The sequence below is a fragment of the Opisthocomus hoazin genome, chromosome 22 (assembly GCF_030867145.1).
Source record: "Opisthocomus hoazin isolate bOpiHoa1 chromosome 22, bOpiHoa1.hap1, whole genome shotgun sequence".
NCBI classification, from domain to species: domain Eukaryota; kingdom Metazoa; phylum Chordata; class Aves; order Opisthocomiformes; family Opisthocomidae; genus Opisthocomus; species Opisthocomus hoazin.
This window is the reverse complement of record NC_134435.1, coordinates 12,654,275-12,677,415: the sequence shown is the minus strand read 5'-3', so window position 1 is coordinate 12,677,415 and position 23,141 is coordinate 12,654,275.

Sequence of the window (23,141 nt, the reverse complement as noted above, 5' to 3'; positions counted from 1 at the left end):
ACACTAACGCTAAACCTGACCCTAACCCTAAACCTAACCCTTACCCCTAAATCTAATCCTAACCCTAACCCCTAAACCCTAACCCTAACCCTAACCCTAACCCTAATGACCCAAACCCTAATGACCCTAAGCCTAAACCATAAACCTTACCCGAACCATAACCCTAACCCTTAATCCTGACCCAAAACCTAACCCTAACCCTAACCCTAACCCTAACCCTAATGACCCTAATCAAACCATAAACCTAACCCTAACCCTAACCCTAACAATAAACCCTAACCCTAACCTTAATCCTAAAGCTAAACCTAACCCTAACCCTTACCCTAATCCTAACCCTAACTCTAATGACCATAACCCTTAACCCTAACACTAACCTTAAAACTAACACTAACCCTAACGATAAACCTAACCCTAACTCTTACCCCTAAACCTAACCCTAATCCTAAACCCTAAACATAAACCTAACCCTAACCCTAACCCTAACTTTAACCCCAACCCCAACCCTAACCCTAGCTCCTAACCCTAACCCTAACCCTAACCCTAACCGTAAACTTAAGCCTAAACCCAACCCCTAACCCTAACACTAACCCTAACACTAACCCTAACCCTAAACCTAACACTAACCCCTAACCCTAACACTAACCCCGAACCCTAACCTTAATGCCAATCACCCTAGCCCTAACCCCTAACCATATCCCTAACCCTAACCATAATGACCCTAATCCTCATGACCCTACCCCTAGCCCTTACCATAACCCAAATGACTCAAACCCTAACCTTAAGCGTAACCCTACCCTAACCCACAACCCTAAACCTAACCCTACCTCTAAACCTAAGCCTAATGACCCTAACCTTAATGACCCTAACCCTCAAACCTAACCCTAACCTTAACCCTAACCCTAACCACTTACCTTAACCGTAACCCTAAACCTAACCCTACTCCTAACCCTAATCCTAAACCCTAACTCTAAACCTAACCCTAACCCGAAATCTAACCCTAACCATAATCCTAACCCTAACTCTTACCCCTAAAAGTAACCCTAACTCTAACCCCTATCCCTAATCCTAACCCTAACCCTAACCCTAATCCTAAACATAACCCTAACCCCTAATCTTAAACCTAACCCTAACTCTAACCCTAATGCTAAGCCTAACCCTAAACCCTAAACCCTAAACCTAACTCTAATTCTAACCCCTATCCCCTAAACCTATCCCTAAACCTAATCCTAACCCTAACCTTAAACATAACCCCTAAATTTGAACCTAACCCTAACCCTAAACCTAAACCTAACTCTAACCCTAAGCACTAACCCTAATGACCCTAACCCTAACCCTAATGACCCTAACCCTAAATCATACCTTAACCCTAACTCTAAACCTAATGCCCCTAACCCTAATGACCCTAATCCTAAACCCTAACAATAACCTTAGCTCGAACCCTAACCTTAACACTGACCCTAACCCTATTGACCCTAACCCTAATGACCCTAACCCTAACCCTAACCCTAATCCTAATGACCCTGCCTCTAATGACCCTAACCCCTAACACTAACCCTAACCCCTAAACCCTAACCCTAACCCTAACCCTAACCCTAACCCTAACCCCTAACACTAACCCTAACCTTAACCCTAACCCAAACCTAACCCTAACCCTAACCCCTAAACCTAACCCTAACACTAACGCTAAACCTGACCCTAACCCTAAACCTAACCCTTACCCCTAAATCTAATCCTAACCCTAACCCCTAAACCCTAACCCTAACCCTAACCCTAACCCTAATGACCCAAACCCTAATGACCCTAAGCCTAAACCATAAACCTTACCCGAACCATAACCCTAACCCTTAATCCTGACCCAAAACCTAACCCTAACCCTAACCCTAACCCTAACCCTAATGACCCTAATCAAACCATAAACCTAACCCTAACCCTAACCCTAACAATAAACCCTAACCCTAACCTTAATCCTAAAGCTAAACCTAACCCTAACCCTTACCCTAATCCTAACCCTAACTCTAATGACCATAACCCTTAACCCTAACACTAACCTTAAAACTAACACTAACCCTAACCATAAACCTAACCCTAACTCTTACCCCTAAACCTAACCCTAATCCTAAACCCTAAACATAAACCTAACCCTAACCCTAACCCTAACTTTAACCCCAACCCCAACCCTAACCCTAGCTCCTAACCCTAACCCTAACCCTAACCCTAACCGTAAACTTAAGCCTAAACCCAACCCCTAACCCTAACACTAACCCTAACACTAACCCTAACCCTAAACCTAACACTAACCCCTAACCCTAACACTAACTCCGAACCCTAACCTTAATGCCAATCACCCTAGCCCTAACCCCTAACCATATCCCTAACCCTAACCATAATGACCCTAATCCTCATGACCCTACCCCTAGCCCTTACCATAACCCAAATGACTCAAACCCTAACCTTAAGCGTAACCCTACCCTAACCCACAACCCTAAACCTAACCCTACCTCTAAACCTAAGCCTAATGACCCTAACCTTAATGACCCTAACCCTCAAACCTAACCCTAACCTTAACCCTAACCCTAACCACTTACCTTAACCGTAACCCTAAACCTAACCCTACTCCTAACCCTAATCCTAAACCCTAACTCTAAACCTAACCCTAACCCGAAATCTAACCCTAACCATAATCCTAACCCTAACTCTTACCCCTAAAAGTAACCCTAACTCTAACCCCTATCCCTAATCCTAACCCTAACCCTAACCCTACTCCTAAACATAACCCTAACCCCTAATCTTAAACCTAACCCTAACTCTAACCCTAATGCTAAGCCTAACCCTAAACCCTAAACCTAACTCTAATTCTAACCCCTATCCCCTAAACCTATCCCTAAACCTAATCCTAACCCTAACCTTAAACATAACCCCTAAATTTGAACCTAACCCTAACCCTAAACCTAAACCTAACTCTAACCCTAAGCACTAACCCTAATGACCCTAACCCTAACCCTAATGACCCTAACCCTAAATCATACCTTAACCCTAACTCTAAACCTAATGCCCCTAACCCTAATGACCCTAATCCTAAACCCTAACAATAACCTTAGCTCGAACCCTAACCTTAACACTGACCCTAACCCTATTGACCCTAACCCTAATGACCCTAACCCTAACCCTAACCCTAATCCTAATGACCCTGCCTCTAATGACCCTAACCCCTAACACTAACCCTAACCCCTAAACCCTAACCCTAACCCTAACCCTAACCCTAACCCTAACCCCTAACACTAACCCTAACCTTAACCCTAACCCAAACCTAACCCTAACCCTAACCCCTAAACCTAACCCTAACACTAACGCTAAACCTGACCCTAACCCTAAACCTAACCCTTACCCCTAAATCTAATCCTAACCCTAACCCCTAAACCCTAACCCTAACGCTAACCCTAACCCTAATGACCCAAACCCTAATGACCCTAAGCCTAAACCATAAACCTTACCCGAACCATAACCCTAACCCTTAATCCTGACCCAAAACCTAACCCTAACCCTAACCCTAACCCTAACCCTAATGACCCTAATCAAACCATAAACCTAACCCTAACCCTAACCCTAACAATAAACCCTAACCCTAACCTTAATCCTAAAGCTAAACCTAACCCTAACCCCTAACACTAACCCTAACCCTTAACCCTAACCCAAACCTAACCCTAACCCTAACCCCTAAACCTAACCCTAACACTAACGCTAAACCTGACCCTAACCCTAACCCTAACCCTAACCCCTAACACTAACCCTAACCTTAACCCTAACCCAAACCTAACCCTAACCCTAACCCCTAAACCTAACTTTAACACTAACGCTAAACCTGACCCTAACCCTAAACCTAACCCTTACCCCTAAATCTAATCCTAACCCTAACCCCTAAACCCTAACCCTAACCCTAACCCTAACCCTAATGACCCAAACCCTAATGACCCTAAGCCTAAACCATAAACCTTACCCGAACCATAACCCTAACCCTTAATCCTGACCCAAAACCTAACCCTAACCCTAACCCTAACCCTAACCCTAATGACCCTAATCAAACCATAAACCTAACCCTAACCCTAACCCTAACAATAAACCCTAACCCTAACCTTAATCCTAAAGCTAAACCTAACCCTAACCCTTACCCTAATCCTAACCCTAACTCTAATGACCATAACCCTTAACCCTAACACTAACCTTAAAACTAACACTAACCCTAACGATAAACCTAACCCTAACTCTTACCCCTAAACCTAACCCTAATCCTAAACCCTAAACATAAACCTAACCCTAACCCTAACCCTAACTTTAACCCCAACCCCAACCCTAACCCTAGCTCCTAACCCTAACCCTAACCCTAACCGTAAACTTAAGCCTAAACCCAACCCCTAACCCTAACACTAACCCTAACACTAACCCTAACCCTAAACCTAACACTAACCCCTAACCCTAACACTAACCCCGAACCCTAACCTTAATGCCAATCACCCTAGCCCTAACCCCTAACCATATCCCTAACCCTAACCATAATGACCCTAATCCTCATGACCCTACCCCTAGCCCTTACCATAACCCAAATGACTCAAACCCTAACCTTAAGCGTAACCCTACCCTAACCCACAACCCTAAACCTAACCCTACCTCTAAACCTAAGCCTAATGACCCTAACGTTAATGACCCTAACCCTCAAACCTAACCCTAACCTTAACCCTAACCCTAACCACTTACCTTAACCGTAACCCTAAACCTAACCCTACTCCTAACCCTAATCCTAAACCCTAACTCTAAACCTAACCCTAACCCGAAATCTAACCCTAACCATAATCCTAACCCTAACTCTTACCCCTAAAAGTAACCCTAACTCTAACCCCTATCCCTAATCCTAACCCTAACCCTAACCCTAATCCTAAACATAACCCTAACCCCTAATCTTAAACCTAACCCTAACTCTAACCCTAATGCTAAGCCTAACCCTAAACCCTAAACCCTAAACCTAACTCTAATTCTAACCCCTATCCCCTAAACCTATCCCTAAACCTAATCCTAACCCTAACCTTAAACATAACCCCTAAATTTGAACCTAACCCTAACCCTAAACCTAAACCTAACTCTAACCCTAAGCACTAACCCTAATGACCCTAACCCTAACCCTAATGACCCTAACCCTAAATCATACCTTAACCCTAACTCTAAACCTAATGCCCCTAACCCTAATGACCCTAATCCTAAACCCTAACAATAACCTTAGCTCGAACCCTAACCTTAACACTGACCCTAACCCTATTGACCCTAACCCTAATGACCCTAACCCTAACCCTAACCCTAATCCTAATGACCCTGCCTCTAATGACCCTAACCCCTAACACTAACCCTAACCCCTAAACCCTAACCCTAACCCTAACCCTAACCCTAACCCTAACCCCTAACACTAACCCTAAACTTAACCCTAACCCAAACCTAACCCTAACCCTAACCCCTAAACCTAACCCTAACACTAACGCTAAACCTGACCCTAACCCTAAACCTAACCCTTACCCCTAAATCTAATCCTAACCCTAACCCCTAAACCCTAACCCTAACCCTAACCCTAACCCTAATGACCCAAACCCTAATGACCCTAAGCCTAAACCATAAACCTTACCCGAACCATAACCCTAACCCTTAATCCTGACCCAAAACCTAACCCTAACCCTAACCCTAACCCTAACCCTAACCCTAATGACCCTAATCAAACCATAAACCTAACCCTAACCCTAACCCTAACAATAAACCCTAACCCTAACCTTAATCCTAAAGCTAAACCTAACCCTAACCCTTACCCTAATCCTAACCCTAACTCTAATGACCATAACCCTTAACCCTAACACTAACCTTAAAACTAACACTAACCCTAACCATAAACCTAACCCTAACTCTTACCCCTAAACCTAACCCTAATCCTAAACCCTAAACATAAACCTAACCCTAACCCTAACCCTAACTTTAACCCCAACCCCAACCCTAACCCTAGCTCCTAACCCTAACCCTAACCCTAACCGTAAACTTAAGCCTAAACCCAACCCCTAACCCTAACACTAACCCTAACACTAACCCTAACCCTAAACCTAACACTAACCCCTAACCCTAACACTAACCCCGAACCCTAACCTTAATGCCAATCACCCTAGCCCTAACCCCTAACCATATCCCTAACCCTAACCATAATGACCCTAATCCTCATGACCCTACCCCTAGCCCTTACCATAACCAAAATGACTCAAAACCTAACCTTAAGCGTAACCCTACCCTAACCCACAACCCTAAACCTAACCCTACCTCTAAACCTAAGCCTAATGACCCTAACCTTAATGACCCTAACCCTCAAACCTAACCCTAACCTTAACCCTAACCCTAACCACTTACCTTAACCGTAACCCTAAACCTAACCCTACTCCTAACCCTAATCCTAAACCCTAACTCTAAACCTAACCCTAACCCGAAATCTAACCCTAACCATAATCCTAACCCTAACTCTTACCCCTAAAAGTAACCCTAACTCTAACCCCTATCCCTAATCCTAACCCTAACCCTAACCCTAATCCTAAACATAACCCTAACCCCTAACCTTAAACCTAACCCTAACTCTAACCCTAATGCTAAGCCTAACCCTAAACCCTAAACCCTAAACCTAACTCTAATTCTAACCCCTATCCCCTAAACCTATCCCTAAACCTAATCCTAACCCTAACCTTAAACATAACCCCTAAATTTGAACCTAACCCTAACCCTAAACCTAAACCTAACTCTAACCCTAAGCACTAACCCTAATGACCCTAACCCTAACCCTAATGACCCTAACCCTAAATCATACCTTAACCCTAACTCTAAACCAAATGACCCTAACCCTAATGACCCTAATCCTAAACCCTAACAATAACCTTAACTCGAACCCTAACCTTAACACTGACCCTAACCCTATTGACCCTAACACTAATGACCCTAACCCTAACCCTAATCCTAATCCTAATGACCCTGCCTCTAATGACCCTAACCCCTAACACTAACCCTAACCCCTAAACCCTAACCCTAACCCTAACCCTAACCCTAACCCCTAACACTAACCCTAACCTTAACCCTAACCCAAACCTAACCCTAACCCTAACCCCTAAACCTAACCCTAACACTAACGCTAAACCTGACCCTAACCCTAAACCTAACCCTTACCCCTAAATCTAATCCTAACCCTAACCCCTAAACCCTAACCCTAACCCTAACCCTAACCCTAATGACCCAAACCCTAATGACCCTAAGCCTAAAGCATAAACCTTACCCGAACCATAACCCTAACCCTTAATCCTGACCCAAAACCTAACCCTAACCCTAACCCTAACCCTAACCCTAATGACCCTAATCAAACCATAAACCTAACCCTAACCCTAACCCTAACAATAAACCCTAACCCTAACCTTAATCCTAAAGCTAAACCTAACCCTAACCCTTACCCTAATCCTAACCCTAACTCTAATGACCATAACCCTTAACCCTAACACTAACCTTAAAACTAACACTAACCCTAATCATAAACCTAACCCTAACTCTTACCCCTAAACCTAACCCTAATCCTAAACCCTAAACATAAACCTAACCCTAACCCTAACCCTAACTTTAACCCCAACCCCAACCCTAACCCTAGCTCCTAACCCTAACCCTAACCCTAACCGTAAACTTAAGCCTAAACCCAACCCCTAACCCTAACACTAACCCTAACACTAACCCTAACGCTAAACCTAACACTAACCCCTAACCCTAACACTAACCCCGAACCCTAACCTTAATGCCAATCACCCTAGCCCTAACCCCTAACCATATCCCTAACCCTAACCATAATGACCCTAATCCTCATGACCCTACCCCTAGCCCTTACCATAACCCAAATGACTCAAACCCTAACCTTAAGCGTAACCCTACCCTAACCCACAACCCTAAACCTAACCCTACCTCTAAACCTAAGCCTAATGACCCTAACGTTAATGACCCTAACCCTCAAACCTAACCCTAACCTTAACCCTAACCCTAACCACTTACCTTAACCGTAACCCTAAACCTAACCCTACTCCTAACCCTAATCCTAAACCCTAACTCTAAACCTAACCCTAACCCGAAATCTAACCCTAACCATAATCCTAACCCTAACTCTTACCCCTAAAAGTAACCCTAACTCTAACCCCTATCCCTAATCCTAACCCTAACCCTAACCCTAATCCTAAACATAACCCTAACCCCTAACCTTAAACCTAACCCTAACTCTAACCCTAATGCTAAGCCTAACCCTAAACCCTAAACCCTAAACCTAACTCTAATTCTAACCCCTATCCCCTAAACCTATCCCTAAACCTAATCCTAACCCTAACCTTAAACATAACCCCTAAATTTGAACCTAACCCTAACCCTAAACCTAAACCTAACTCTAACCCTAAGCACTAACCCTAATGACCCTAACCCTAACCCTAATGACCCTAACCCTAAATCATACCTTAACCCTAACTCTAAACCAAATGACCCTAACCCTAATGACCCTAATCCTAAACCCTAACAATAACCTTAACTCGAACCCTAACCTTAACACTGACCCTAACCCTATTGACCCTAACACTAATGACCCTAACCCTAACCCTAATCCTAATCCTAATGACCCTGCCTCTAATGACCCTAACCCCTAACACTAACCCTAACCCCTAAACCCTAACCCTAACCCTAACCCTAACCCTAACCCCTAACACTAACCCTAACCTTAACCCTAACCCAAACCTAACCCTAACCCTAACCCCTAAACCTAACCCTAACACTAACGCTAAACCTGACCCTAACCCTAAACCTAACCCTTACCCCTAAATCTAATCCTAACCCTAACCCCTAAACCCTAACCCTAACCCTAACCCTAACCCTAACCCTAATGACCCAAACCCTAATGACCCTAAGCCTAAACCATAAACCTTACCCGAACCATATCCCTAACCCTTAATCTGGACCCAAAACCTAACCCTAACCCTAACCCTAACCCTAACCCTAATGACCCTAATCAAACCATAAACCTAACCCTAACCCTAACCCTAACAATAAACCCTAACCCTAACCTTAATCCTAAAGCTAAACCTAACCCTAACCCTTACCCTAATCCTAACCCTAACTCTAATGACCATAACCCTTAACCCTAACACTAACCTTAAAACTAACACTAACCCTAACCATAAACCTAACCCTAACTCTTACCCCTAAACCTAACCCTAATCCTAAACCCTAAACATAAACCTAACCCTAACCCTAACTTTAACCCCAACCCCAAACCTAACCCTAGCTCCTAACCCTAACCCTAACCCTAACCCTAACCCTAACCGTAAACTTAACCCTAAACCCAACCCCTAACCCTAACACTAATCCTAACACTAACCCTAACCCTAAACCTAACCCTAACCCTAATCCTAACGCTAAACCTAACCCTCACGACCATTACCCTAACCCTAACCCTAACCCTAACCCTAATGACCCTAAACCAAACCATAAAACTAACCCTAACCCCTAACACTAACCCTAACCTTAACCCTAACCCAAACCTAACCCTAACCCTAACCCTAACCCTAACACTAACCCTAACCCTAACCCTAACTCTAACCCCTAACCCTCACCCTAACCCTAACCCTAACCCTAACCCTAACCCTAATGACCCAAACCCTAATGACCCTAAGCCTAAACCATAAACCTTACCCGAACCATAACCCTAACCCTTAATCCTGACCGAAAACCTAACCCTAATCCTAACCCTAACCCTAACCCTAATGACCCTAATCAAACCTTAAACCTAACCCTAACCCTAACCCTAACAATAAACCCTAACCCTAACCTTAATCCTAAAGCTAAACCTAACCCTAACCCTTACCCTAATCCTAACCCTAACTCTAATGACCATAACCCTTAACCCTAACACTAACCTTAAAACTAACACTAACCATAACCATAAACCTAACCCTAACTCTTACCCCTAAACCTAACCCTAATCCTAAACCCTAAACATAAACCTAACCCTAACTCTAAACCTAACTTTAACCCCATCCCAACCCTAACCCTAACTCCTAACCCTAACCCTAACCCTAACCCTAACCCTAACCCTAACCGTAAACTTAAGCCTAAACCCAACCCCTAACCCTAACACTAACCCTAACACTAACCCTAACCCTAAACCTAACACTAACCCCTAACCCTAACACTAACCCCGAACCCTAACCTTAATGCCAATCACCCTAGCCCTAACCCCTAACCATATCCCTAACCCTAACCATAATGACCCTAATCCTCATGACCCTACCCCTAGCCCTTACCATAACCCAAATGACTCAAACCCTAACCTTAAGCGTAACCCTACCCTAACCCACAACCCTAAACCTAACCCTACCTCTAAACCTAAGCCTAATGACCCTAACGTTAATGACCCTAACCCTCAAACCTAACCCTAACCTTAACCCTAACCCTAACCACTTACCTTAACCGTAACCCTAAACCTAACCCTACTCCTAACCCTAATCCTAAACCCTAACTCTAAACCTAACCCTAACCCGAAATCTAACCCTAACCATAATCCTAACCCTAACTCTTACCCCTAAAAGTAACCCTAACTCTAACCCCTATCCCTAATCCTAACCCTAACCCTAACCCTAATCCTAAACATAACCCTAACCCCTAACCTTAAACCCAACCCTAACTCTAACCCTAATGCTAAGCCTAACCCTAAACCCTAAACCCTAAACCTAACTCTAATTCTAACCCCTATCCCCTAAACCTATCCCTAAACCTAATCCTAACCCTAACCTTAAACATAACCCCTAAATTTGAACCTAACCCTAACCCTAAACCTAAACCTAACTCTAACCCTAAGCACTAACCCTAATGACCCTAACCCTAACCCTAATGACCCTAACCCTAAATCATACCTTAACCCTAACTCTAAACCAAATGACCCTAACCCTAATGACCCTAATCCTAAACCCTAACAATAACCTTAACTCGAACCCTAACCTTAACACTGACCCTAACCCTATTGACCCTAACACTAATGACCCTAACCCTAACCCTAATCCTAATCCTAATGACCCTGCCTCTAATGACCCTAACCCCTAACACTAACCCTAACCCCTAAACCCTAACCCTAACCCTAACCCTAACCCTAACCCCTAACACTAACCCTAACCTTAACCCTAACCCAAACCTAACCCTAACCCTAACCCCTAAACCTAACCCTAACACTAACGCTAAACCTGACCCTAACCCTAAACCTAACCCTTACCCCTAAATCTAATCCTAACCCTAACCCCTAAACCCTAACCCTAACCCTAACCCTAACCCTAACCCTAATGACCCAAACCCTAATGACCCTAAGCCTAAACCATAAACCTTACCCGAACCATATCCCTAACCCTTAATCTGGACCCAAAACCTAACCCTAACCCTAACCCTAACCCTAACCCTAATGACCCTAATCAAACCATAAACCTAACCCTAACCCTAACCCTAACAATAAACCCTAACCCTAACCTTAATCCTAAAGCTAAACCTAACCCTAACCCTTACCCTAATCCTAACCCTAACTCTAATGACCATAACCCTTAACCCTAACACTAACCTTAAAACTAACACTAACCCTAACCATAAACCTAACCCTAACTCTTACCCCTAAACCTAACCCTAATCCTAAACCCTAAACATAAACCTAACCCTAACCCTAACTTTAACCCCAACCCCAAACCTAACCCTAGCTCCTAACCCTAACCCTAACCCTAACCCTAACCCTAACCGTAAACTTAACCCTAAACCCAACCCCTAACCCTAACACTAATCCTAACACTAACCCTAACCCTAAACCTAACCCTAACCCTAATCCTAACGCTAAACCTAACCCTCACGACCATTACCCTAACCCTAACCCTAACCCTAACCCTAATGACCCTAAACCAAACCATAAAACTAACCCTAACCCCTAACACTAACCCTAACCTTAACCCTAACCCAAACCTAACCCTAACCCTAACCCTAACCCTAACACTAACCCTAACCCTAACCCTAACCCTAACCCCTAACCCTCACCCTAACCCTAACCCTAACCCTAACCCTAACCCTAATGACCCAAACCCTAATGACCCTAAGCCTAAACCATAAACCTTACCCGAACCATAACCCTAACCCTTAATCCTGACCGAAAACCTAACCCTAATCCTAACCCTAACCCTAACCCTAATGACCCTAATCAAACCATAAACCTAACCCTAACCCTAACCCTAACAATAAACCCTAACCCTAACCTTAATCCTAAAGCTAAACCTAACCCTAACCCTTACCCTAATCCTAACCCTAACTCTAATGACCATAACCCTTAACCCTAACACTAACCTTAAAACTAACACTAACCCTAACCATAAACCTAACCCTAACTCTTACCCCTAAACCTAACCCTAATCCTAAACCCTAAACATAAACCTAACCCTAACTCTAAACCTAACTTTAACCCCATCCCAACCCTAACCCTAACTCCTAACCCTAACCCTAACCCTAACCCTAACCCTAACCGTAAACTTAAGCCTAAACCCAACCCCTAACCCTAACACTAACCCTAACACTAACCCTAACCCTAAACCTAACACTAACCCCTAACCCTAACACTAACCCCGAACCCTAACCTTAATGCCAATCACCCTAGCCCTAACCCCTAACCATATCCCTAACCCTAACCATAATGACCCTAATCCTCATGACCCTACCCCTAGCCCTTACCATAACCCAAATGACTCAAACCCTAACCTTAAGCGTAACCCTACCCTAACCCACAACCCTAAACCTAACCCTACCTCTAAACCTAAGCCTAATGACCCTAACGTTAATGACCCTAACCCTCAAACCTAACCCTAACCTTAACCCTAACCCTAACCACTTACCTTAACCGTAACCCTAAACCTAACCCTACTCCTAACCCTAATCCTAAACCCTAACTCTAAACCTAACCCTAACCCGAAATCTAACCCTAACCATAATCCTAACCCTAACTCTTACCCCTAAAAGTAACCCTAACTCTAACCCCTATCCCTAATCCTAACCCTAACCCTAACCCTAATCCTAAACATAACCCTAACCCCTAACCTTAAACCCAACCCTAACTCTAACCCTAATGCTAAGCCTAACCCTAAACCCTAAACCCTAAACCTAACTCTAATTCTAACCCCTATCCCCTAAACCTATCCCTAAACCTAATCCTAACCCTAACCTTAAACATAACCCCTAAATTTGAACCTAACCCTAACCCTAAACCTAAACCTAACTCTAACCCTAAGCACTAACCCTAATGACCCTAACCCTAACCCTAATGACCCTAACCCTAAATCATACCTTAACCCTAACTCTAAACCAAATGACCCTAACCCTAATGACCCTAATCCTAAACCCTAACAATAACCTTAGCTCGAACCCTAACCTTAACACTGACCCTAACCCTATTGACCCTAACCCTAATGACCCTAACCCTAACCCTAATCCTAATCCTAATGACCCTGCCTCTAATGACCCTAACCCCTAACACTAAAACTAACCCCTAAACCCTAACCCTAACCCTAACCCTAACCCTAACCCCTAACACTAACCCTAACCTTGACCCTAACCCAAACCTAACCCTAACCCTAACCCCTAAACCTAACCCTAACACTAACGCTAAACCTGACCCTAACCCTAAACCTAACCCTTACCCCTAAATCTAATCCTAACCCTAACCCCTAAACCCTAACCCTAACCCTAACCCTAACCCTAACCCTAATGACCCAAACCCTAATGACCCTAAGCCTAAACCATAAACCTTACCCGAACCATAACCCTAACCCTTAATCCGGACCCAAAACCTAACCCTAACCCTAACCCTAACCCTAACCCTAATGACCCTAATTAAACCATAAACCTAACCCTAACCCTAACCCTAACAATCAACCCTAACCCTAACCTTAATCCTAAAGCTAAACCAAACCCTAACCCTTACCCTAATCCTAACCCTAACTCTAATGACCATAACCCTTAACCCTAACACTAACCTTAAAACTAACACTAACCCTAACCATAAACCTAACCCTAACTCTTACCCCTAAACCTAACCCTAATCCTAAACCCTAAACATAAACCTTACCCTAACCCTAACTTTAACCCCAACACCAACCCTAACCCTAGCTCCTAACCCTAACCCTAACCCTAACCCTAACCCTAACCGTAAACTTAACCCTAAACCCAACCCCTAACCCTAACACTAATCCTAACACTAACCCTAACCCTAAACCTAACCCTAACCCTAATCCTAACGCTAAACCTAACCCTCACGACCATTACCCTAACCCTAACCCTAACCCTAACCCTAATGACCCTAAACCAAACCATAAAACTAACCCTAACCCCTAACACTAACCCTAACCTTAACCCTAACCCTAACCCTAACCCTAACCCTAACCCTAACCCTAATGACCCAAACCCTAATGACCCTAAGCCTAAACCATAAACCTTACCCGAACCATAACCCTAACCCTTAATCCTGACCCAAAACCTAACCCTAATCCTAACCCTAACCCTAACCCTAATGACCCTAATCAAACCATAAACCTAACCCTAACCCTAACCCTAACAATAAACCCTAACCCTAACCTTAATCCTAAAGCTACACCTAACCCTAACCCTTACCCTAATCCTAACCCTAACTCTAATGACCATAACCCTTAACCCTAACACTAACCTTAAAACTAACACTAACCCTAAACATAAACCTAACCCTAACTCTTACCCCTAAACCTAACCCTAATCCTAAACCCTAAACATAAACCTAACCCTAACTCTAAACCTAACTTTAACCCCAACCCCAACCCTAACCCTAACTCCTAACCCTAACCCTAACCCTAACCCTAACCGTAAACTTAAGCCTAAACCCAACCCCTAACCCTAACACTAACCCCGAACCCTAACCTTAATGCCAATCACCCTAGCCCTAACCCCTAACCATATCCCTAACCCTAACCATAATGACCCTAATCCTCATGACCCTACCCCTAGCCCTTACCATAACCCAAATGACTCAAACCCTAACCTTAAGCGTAACCCTACCCTAACCCACAACCCTAAACCTAACCCTACCTCTAAACCTAAGCCTAATGACCCTAACGTTAATGACCCTAACCCTCAAACCTAACCCTAACCTTAACCCTAACCCTAACCACTTACCTTAACCGTAACCCTAAACCTAACCCTACTCCTAACCCTAATCCTAAACCCTAACTCTAAACCTAACCCTAACCCGAAATCTAACCCTAACCATAATCCTAACCCTAACTCTTACCCCTAAAAGTAACCCTAACTCTAACCCCTATCCCTAATCCTAACCCTAACCCTAACCCTAATCCTAAACATAACCCTAACCCCTAACCTTAAACCTAACCCTAACTCTAACCCTAATGCTAAGCCTAACCCTAAACCCTAAACCCTAAACCTAACTCTAATTCTAACCCCTATCCCCTAAACCTATCCCTAAACCTAATCCTAACCCTAACCTTAAACATAACCCCTAAATTTGAACCTAACCCTAACCCTAAACCTAAACCTAACTCTAACCCTAAGCACTAACCCTAATGACCCTAACCCTAACCCTAATGACCCTAACCCTAAATCATACCTTAACCCTAACTCTAAACCTAATGCCCCTAACCCTAATGACCCTAATCCTAAACCCTAACAATAACCTTAGCTCGAACCCTAACCTTAACACTGACCCTAACCCTATTGACCCTAACCCTAATGACCCTAACCCTAACCCTAATCCTAATGACCCTGCCTCTAATGACCCTAACCCCTAACACTAACCCTAACCCCTAAACCCTAACCCTAACCCTAACCCTAACCCTAACCCTAACCCCTAACACTAACCCTAACCTTAACCCTAACCCAAACCTAACCCTAACCCTAACCCCTAAACCTAACTTTAACACTAACGCTAAACCTGACCCTAACCCTAAACCTAACCCTTACCCCTAAATCTAATCCTAACCCTAACCCCTAAACCCTAACCCTAACCCTAACCCTAACCCTAATGACCCAAACCCTAATGACCCTAAGCCTAAACCATAAACCTTACCCGAACCATAACCCTAACCCTTAATCCTGACCCAAAACCTAACCCTAACCCTAACCCTAACCCTAACCCTAATGACCCTAATCAAACCATAAACCTAACCCTAACCCTAACCCTAACAATAAACCCTAACCCTAACCTTAATCCTAAAGCTAAACCTAACCCTAACCCTTACCCTAATCCTAACCCTAACTCTAATGACCATAACCCTTAACCCTAACACTAACCTTAAAACTAACACTAACCCTAACCATAAACCTAACCCTAACTCTTACCCCTAAACCTAACCCTAATCCTAAACCCTAAACATAAACCTAACCCTAACCCTAACCCTAACTTTAACCCCAACCCCAACCCTAACCCTAGCTCCTAACCCTAACCCTAACCCTAACCCTAACCGTAAACTTAAGCCTAAACCCAACCCCTAACCCTAACACTAACCCTAACACTAACCCTAACCCTAAACCTAACACTAACCCCTAACCCTAACACTAACCCCGAACCCTAACCTTAATGCCAATCACCCTAGCCCTAACCCCTAACCATATCCCTAACCCTAACCATAATGACCCTAATCCTCATGACCCTACCCCTAGCCCTTACCATAACCCAAATGACTCAAACCCTAACCTTAAGCGTAACCCTACCCTAACCCACAACCCTAAACCTAACCCTACCTCTAAACCTAAGCCTAATGACCCTAACGTTAATGACCCTAACCCTCAAACCTAACCCTAACCTTAACCCTAACCCTAACCACTTACCTTAACCGTAACCCTAAACCTAACCCTACTCCTAACCCTAATCCTAAACCCTAACTCTAAACCTAACCCTAACCCGAAATCTAACCCTAACCATAATCCTAACCCTAACTCTTACCCCTAAAAGTAACCCTAACTCTAACCCCTATCCCTAATCCTAACCCTAACCCTAACCCTAATCCTAAACATAACCCTAACCCCTAATCTTAAACCTAACCCTAACTCTAACCCTAATGCTAAGCCTAACCCTAAACCCTAAACCCTAAACCTAACTCTAATTCTAACCCCTATCCCCTAAACCTATCCCTAAAGCTAATCCTAACCCTAACCTTAAACATAACCCCTAAATTTGAACCTAACCCTAACCCTAAACCTAAACCTAACTCTAACCCTAAGCACTAACCCTAATGACCCTAACCCTAACCCTAATGACCCTAACCCTAAATCATACCTTAACCCTAACTCTAAACCTAATGCCCCTAACCCTAATGACCCTAATCCTAAACCCTAACAATAACCTTAGCTCGAACCCTAACCTTAACACTGACCCTAACCCTATTGACCCTAACCCTAATGACCCTAACCCTAACCCTAACCCTAATCCTAATGACCCTGCCTCTAATGACCCTAACCCCTAACACTAACCCTAACCCCTAAACCCTAACCCTAACCCTAACCCTAACCCTAACCCTAACCCCTAACACTAACCCTAACCCAAACCTAACCCTAACCCTAACCCCTAAACCTAACTTTAACACTAACGCTAAACCTGACCCTAACCCTAAACCTAACCCTTACCTCTAAATCTAATCCTAACCATAACCCCTAAACCCTAACCCTAACCCTAACCCTAACCCTAATGACCCAAACCCTAATGACCCTAAGCCTAAACCATAAACCTTACCCGAACCATAACCCTAACCCTTAATCCTGACCCAAAACCTAACCCTAACCCTAACACTAACCCTAACCCTAATGACCCTAATCAAACCATAAACCTAACCCTAACCCTAACCCTAACAATAAACCCTAACCCTAACCTTAATCCTAAAGCTAAACCTAACCCTAACCCTTACCCTAATCCTAACCCTAACTCTAATGACCATAACCCTTAACCCTAACACTAACCTTAAAACTAACACTAACCCTAACCATAAACCTAACCCTAACTCTTACCCCTAAACCTAACCCTAATCCTAAACCCTAAACATAAACCTAACCCTAACCCTAACCCTAACTTTAACCCCAACCCCAACCCTAACCCTAGCTCCTAACCCTAACCCTAACCCTAACCCTAACCGTAAACTTAAGCCTAAACCCAACCCCTAACCCTAACACTAACCCTAACACTAACCCTAACCCTAAACCTAACACTAACCCCTAACCCTAACACTAACCCCGAACCCTAACCTTAATGCCAATCACCCTAGCCCTAACCCCTAACCATATCCCTAACCCTAACCATAATGACCCTAATCCTCATGACCCTACCCCTAGCCCTTACCATAACCCAAATGACTCAAACCCTAACCTTAAGCGTAACCCTACCCTAACCCACAACCATAAACCTAACCCTACCTCTAAACCTAAGCCTAATGACCCTAACCTTAATGACCCTAACCCTCAAACCTAACCCTAACCTTAACCCTAACCCTAACCACTTACCTTAACCGTAACCCTAAACCTAACCCTACTCCTAACCCTAATCCTAAACCCTAACTTTAAACCTAAACCTAACCCGAAATCTAACCCTAACCATAATCCTAACCCTAACTCTTACCCCTAAAAGTAACCCTAACTCTAACCCCTATCCCTAATCCTAACCCTAACCCTAACCCTAACCCTAATCCTAAACATAACCCTAACCCCTAACCTTAAACCTAACCCTAACTCTAACCCTAATGCTAAGCCTAACCCTAAACCCTAAACCCTAAACCTAACTCTAATTCTAACCCCTATCCCCTAAACCTATCCCTAAACCTAATCCTAACCCTAACCTTAAACATAACCCCTAAATTTGAACCTAACCCTAACCCTAAACCTAAACCTAACTCTAACCCTAAGCACTAACCCTAATGACCCTAACCCTAACCCTAATGACCCTAACCCTAAATCATACCTTAACCCTAACTCTAAACCTAATGCCCCTAACCCTAATGACCCTAATCCTAAACCCTAACAATAACCTTAGCTCGAACCCTAACCTTAACACTGACCCTAACCCTATTGACCCTAACCCTAATGACCATAACCCTAACCCTAACCCTAATCCTAATGACCCTGCCTCTAATGACCCTAACCCCTAACCCTAACCCCTAAACCCTAACCCTAACCCTAACCCTAACTCTAACCCTAACCCTAACCCTAATGACCCAAACCCTAATCCCTAACCCTAACATTAACCGTAAACCTAACCCTAATAAAACCCTAACACTAATCCCAACCCTAACCCTAAACCCTAACCCTATCCCTAAGCCTAACACTAATCCTAACGCTAAACCTAACCCTCATGACCATTACCCTAACCCTAACCCTAATGACCCTAAACCAAACCATAAAACTAACCCTAACCCCTAACACTAACCCTAACCTTAACCCTAACCCAAACCTAACCCTAACCCTAAACCCTAACCCTAAACCTAACCCTAAACCTAACTCTAACCCTAACCCTAACCCTAACCCTAACCCTAACCCTAATCCCAACCCTAACCCTAAACCCTAACCCTAACCCTCACCCGAACACTAACCCTAACCCTAAACCCTAACCCTAAACCCTAACACTGAACCTAACTCTAACCCTAAACCCTATCCCTTTACGCTAACCCTATCCCTAATCCTAACCCTAACCCTAAACATAACCTCTAAACCTAACCCTAACCCTCTTCCTAACCCTAACCCTAATGCCCCTAAACCTAATGACCCTAATCTTAAACCCTAAAATTAACCTAGGTTTAACCCTAACCTTAACCCTAACCCTAACCCTATTGACCCTAACCCTAACCCTAATGACCCTAACCCTAACTCTAACCCTAATCCTAATGACCCTAACCCTAATGACCCTAACACTAACCCTAACCCTAACCTTAACCCTAAACCCAACCCATAACTCTAACCCTAACCCTAAACCTAATCCTAAACCGTAAACCTAAACCTAAACCTAACCTTAAATCTAACCCTAACCATGATCCTAACCCTAACTCTTATCCCTAAACCAAACCCTAAACCTAACCCCTCACTCTAACCCAGAGCCTAACCCTAACCCTAATCCTAAATCTAACCCTAACCACTAACCCTAAACCTATCCCTAACCCCTAAACCTAACCCTAATGCTAAACCTAACATTAACCCTAACCCTAACAATAGACCCTAACCCTAACCTTAATCCTAAAGCTAAACCTAACCCTAACCCTTACCCTAATCCTAACCCTAACTCTAATGACCATAACCCTTAACCCTAACACTAACCTTAAAACTAACACTAACCCTAACCATAAACCTAACCCTAACTCTTACCCCTAAACCTAACCCTAATCCTAAACCCTAAACATAAACCTAACCCTAACCCTAACCCTAACTTTAACCCCAACCCCAACCCTAACCCTAGCTCCTAACCCTAACCCTAACCCTAACCCTAACCGTAAACTTAAGCCTAAACCCAACCCCTAACCCTAACACTAATCCTAACACTAACCCTAACCCTAAACCTAACACTAACCCCTAACCCTAACACTAACCCCGAACCCTAACCTTAATGCCAATCACCCTAGCCCTAACCCCTAACCATATCCCTAACCCTAACCATAATGACCCTAATCCTCATGACCCTACCCCTAGCCCTTACCATAACCCAAATGACTCAAACCCTAACCTTAAGCGTAACCCTACCCTAACCCACAACCCAAAACCTAACCCTACCTCTAAACCTAAGCCTAATGACCCTAACCTTAATGACCCTAACCCTCAAACCTAACCCTAACCTTAACCCTAACCCTAACCACTTACCTTAACCGTAACCCTAAACCTAACCCTACTCCTAACCCTAATCCTAAACCCTAACTTTAAACCTAAACCTAACCCGAAATCTAACCCTAACCATAATCCTAACCCTAACTCTTACCCCTAAAAGTAACCCTAACTCTAACCCCTATCCCTAATCCTAACCCTAACCCTAACCCTAACCCTAATCCTAAACATAACCCTAACCCCTAACCTTAAACCTAACCCTAACTCTAACCCTAATGCTAAGCCTAACCCTAAACCCTAAACCCTAAACCTAACTCTAATTCTAACCCCTATCCCCTAAACCTATCCCTAAACCTAATCCTAACCCTAACCTTAAACATAACCCCTAAATTTGAACCTAACCCTAACCCTAAACCTAAACCTAACTCTAACCCTAAGCACTAACCCTAATGACCCTAACCCTAACCCTAATGACCCTAACCCTAAATCATACCTTAACCCTAACTCTAAACCTAATGCCCCTAACCCTAATGACCCTAATCCTAAACCCTAACAATAACCTTAGCTCGAACCCTAACCTTAACACTGACCCTAACCCTATTGACCCTAACCCTAATGACCATAACCCTAACCCTAACCCTAATCCTAATGACCCTGCCTCTAATGACCCTAACCCCTAACCCTAACCCCTAAACCCTAACCCTAACCCTAACCCTAACTCTAACCCTAACCCTAACCCTAATGACCCAAACCCTAATCCCTAACCCTAACATTAACCGTAAACCTAACCCTAATAAAACCCTAACACTAATCCCAACCCTAACCCTAAACCCTAACCCTATCCCTAAGCCTAACACTAATCCTAACGCTAAACCTAACCCTCATGACCATTACCCTAACCCTAACCCTAATGACCCTAAACCAAACCATAAAACTAACCCTAACCCCTAACACTAACCCTAACCTTAACCCTAACCCAAACCTAACCCTAACCCTAAACCCTAACCCTAAACCTAACCCTAAACCTAACTCTAACCCTAACCCTAACCCTAACCCTAACCCTAACCCTAATCCCAACCCTAACCCTAAACCCTAACCCTAACCCTCACCCGAACACTAACCCTAACCCTAAACCCTAACCCTAAACCCTAACACTGAACCTAACTCTAACCCTAAACCCTATCCCTTTACGCTAACCCTATCCCTAATCCTAACCCTAACCCTAAACATAACCTCTAAACCTAACCCTAACCCTCTTCCTAACCCTAACCCTAATGCCCCTAAACCTAATGACCCTAATCTTAAACCCTAAAATTAACCTAGGTTTAACCCTAACCTTAACCCTAACCCTAACCCTATTGACCCTAACCCTAACCCTAATGACCCTAACCCTAACTCTAACCCTAATCCTAATGACCCTAACCCTAATGACCCTAACACTAACCCTAACCCTAACCTTAACCCTAAACCCAACCCATAACTCTAACCCTAACCCTAAACCTAATCCTAAACCGTAAACCTAAACCTAAACCTAACCTTAAATCTAACCCTAACCATGATCCTAACCCTAACTCTTATCCCTAAACCAAACCCTAAACCTAACCCCTCACTCTAACCCAGAGCCTAACCCTAACCCTAATCCTAAATCTAACCCTAACCACTAACCCTAAACCTATCCCTAACCCCTAAACCTAACCCTAATGCTAAACCTAACATTAACCCTAACCCTAACAATAGACCCTAACCCTAACCTTAATCCTAAAGCTAAACCTAACCCTAACCCTTACCCTAATCCTAACCCTAACTCTAATGACCATAACCCTTAACCCTAACACTAACCTTAAAACTAACACTAACCCTAACCATAAACCTAACCCTAACTCTTACCCCTAAACCTAACCCTAATCCTAAACCCTAAACATAAACCTAACCCTAACCCTAACCCTAACTTTAACCCCAACCCCAACCCTAACCCTAGCTCCTAACCCTAACCCTAACCCTAACCCTAACCGTAAACTTAAGCCTAAACCCAACCCCTAACCCTAACACTAATCCTAACACTAACCCTAACCCTAAACCTAACACTAACCCCTAACCCTAACACTAACCCCGAACCCTAACCTTAATGCCAATCACCCTAGCCCTAACCCCTAACCATATCCCTAACCCTAACCATAATGACCCTAATCCTCATGACCCTACCCCTAGCCCTTACCATAACCCAAATGACT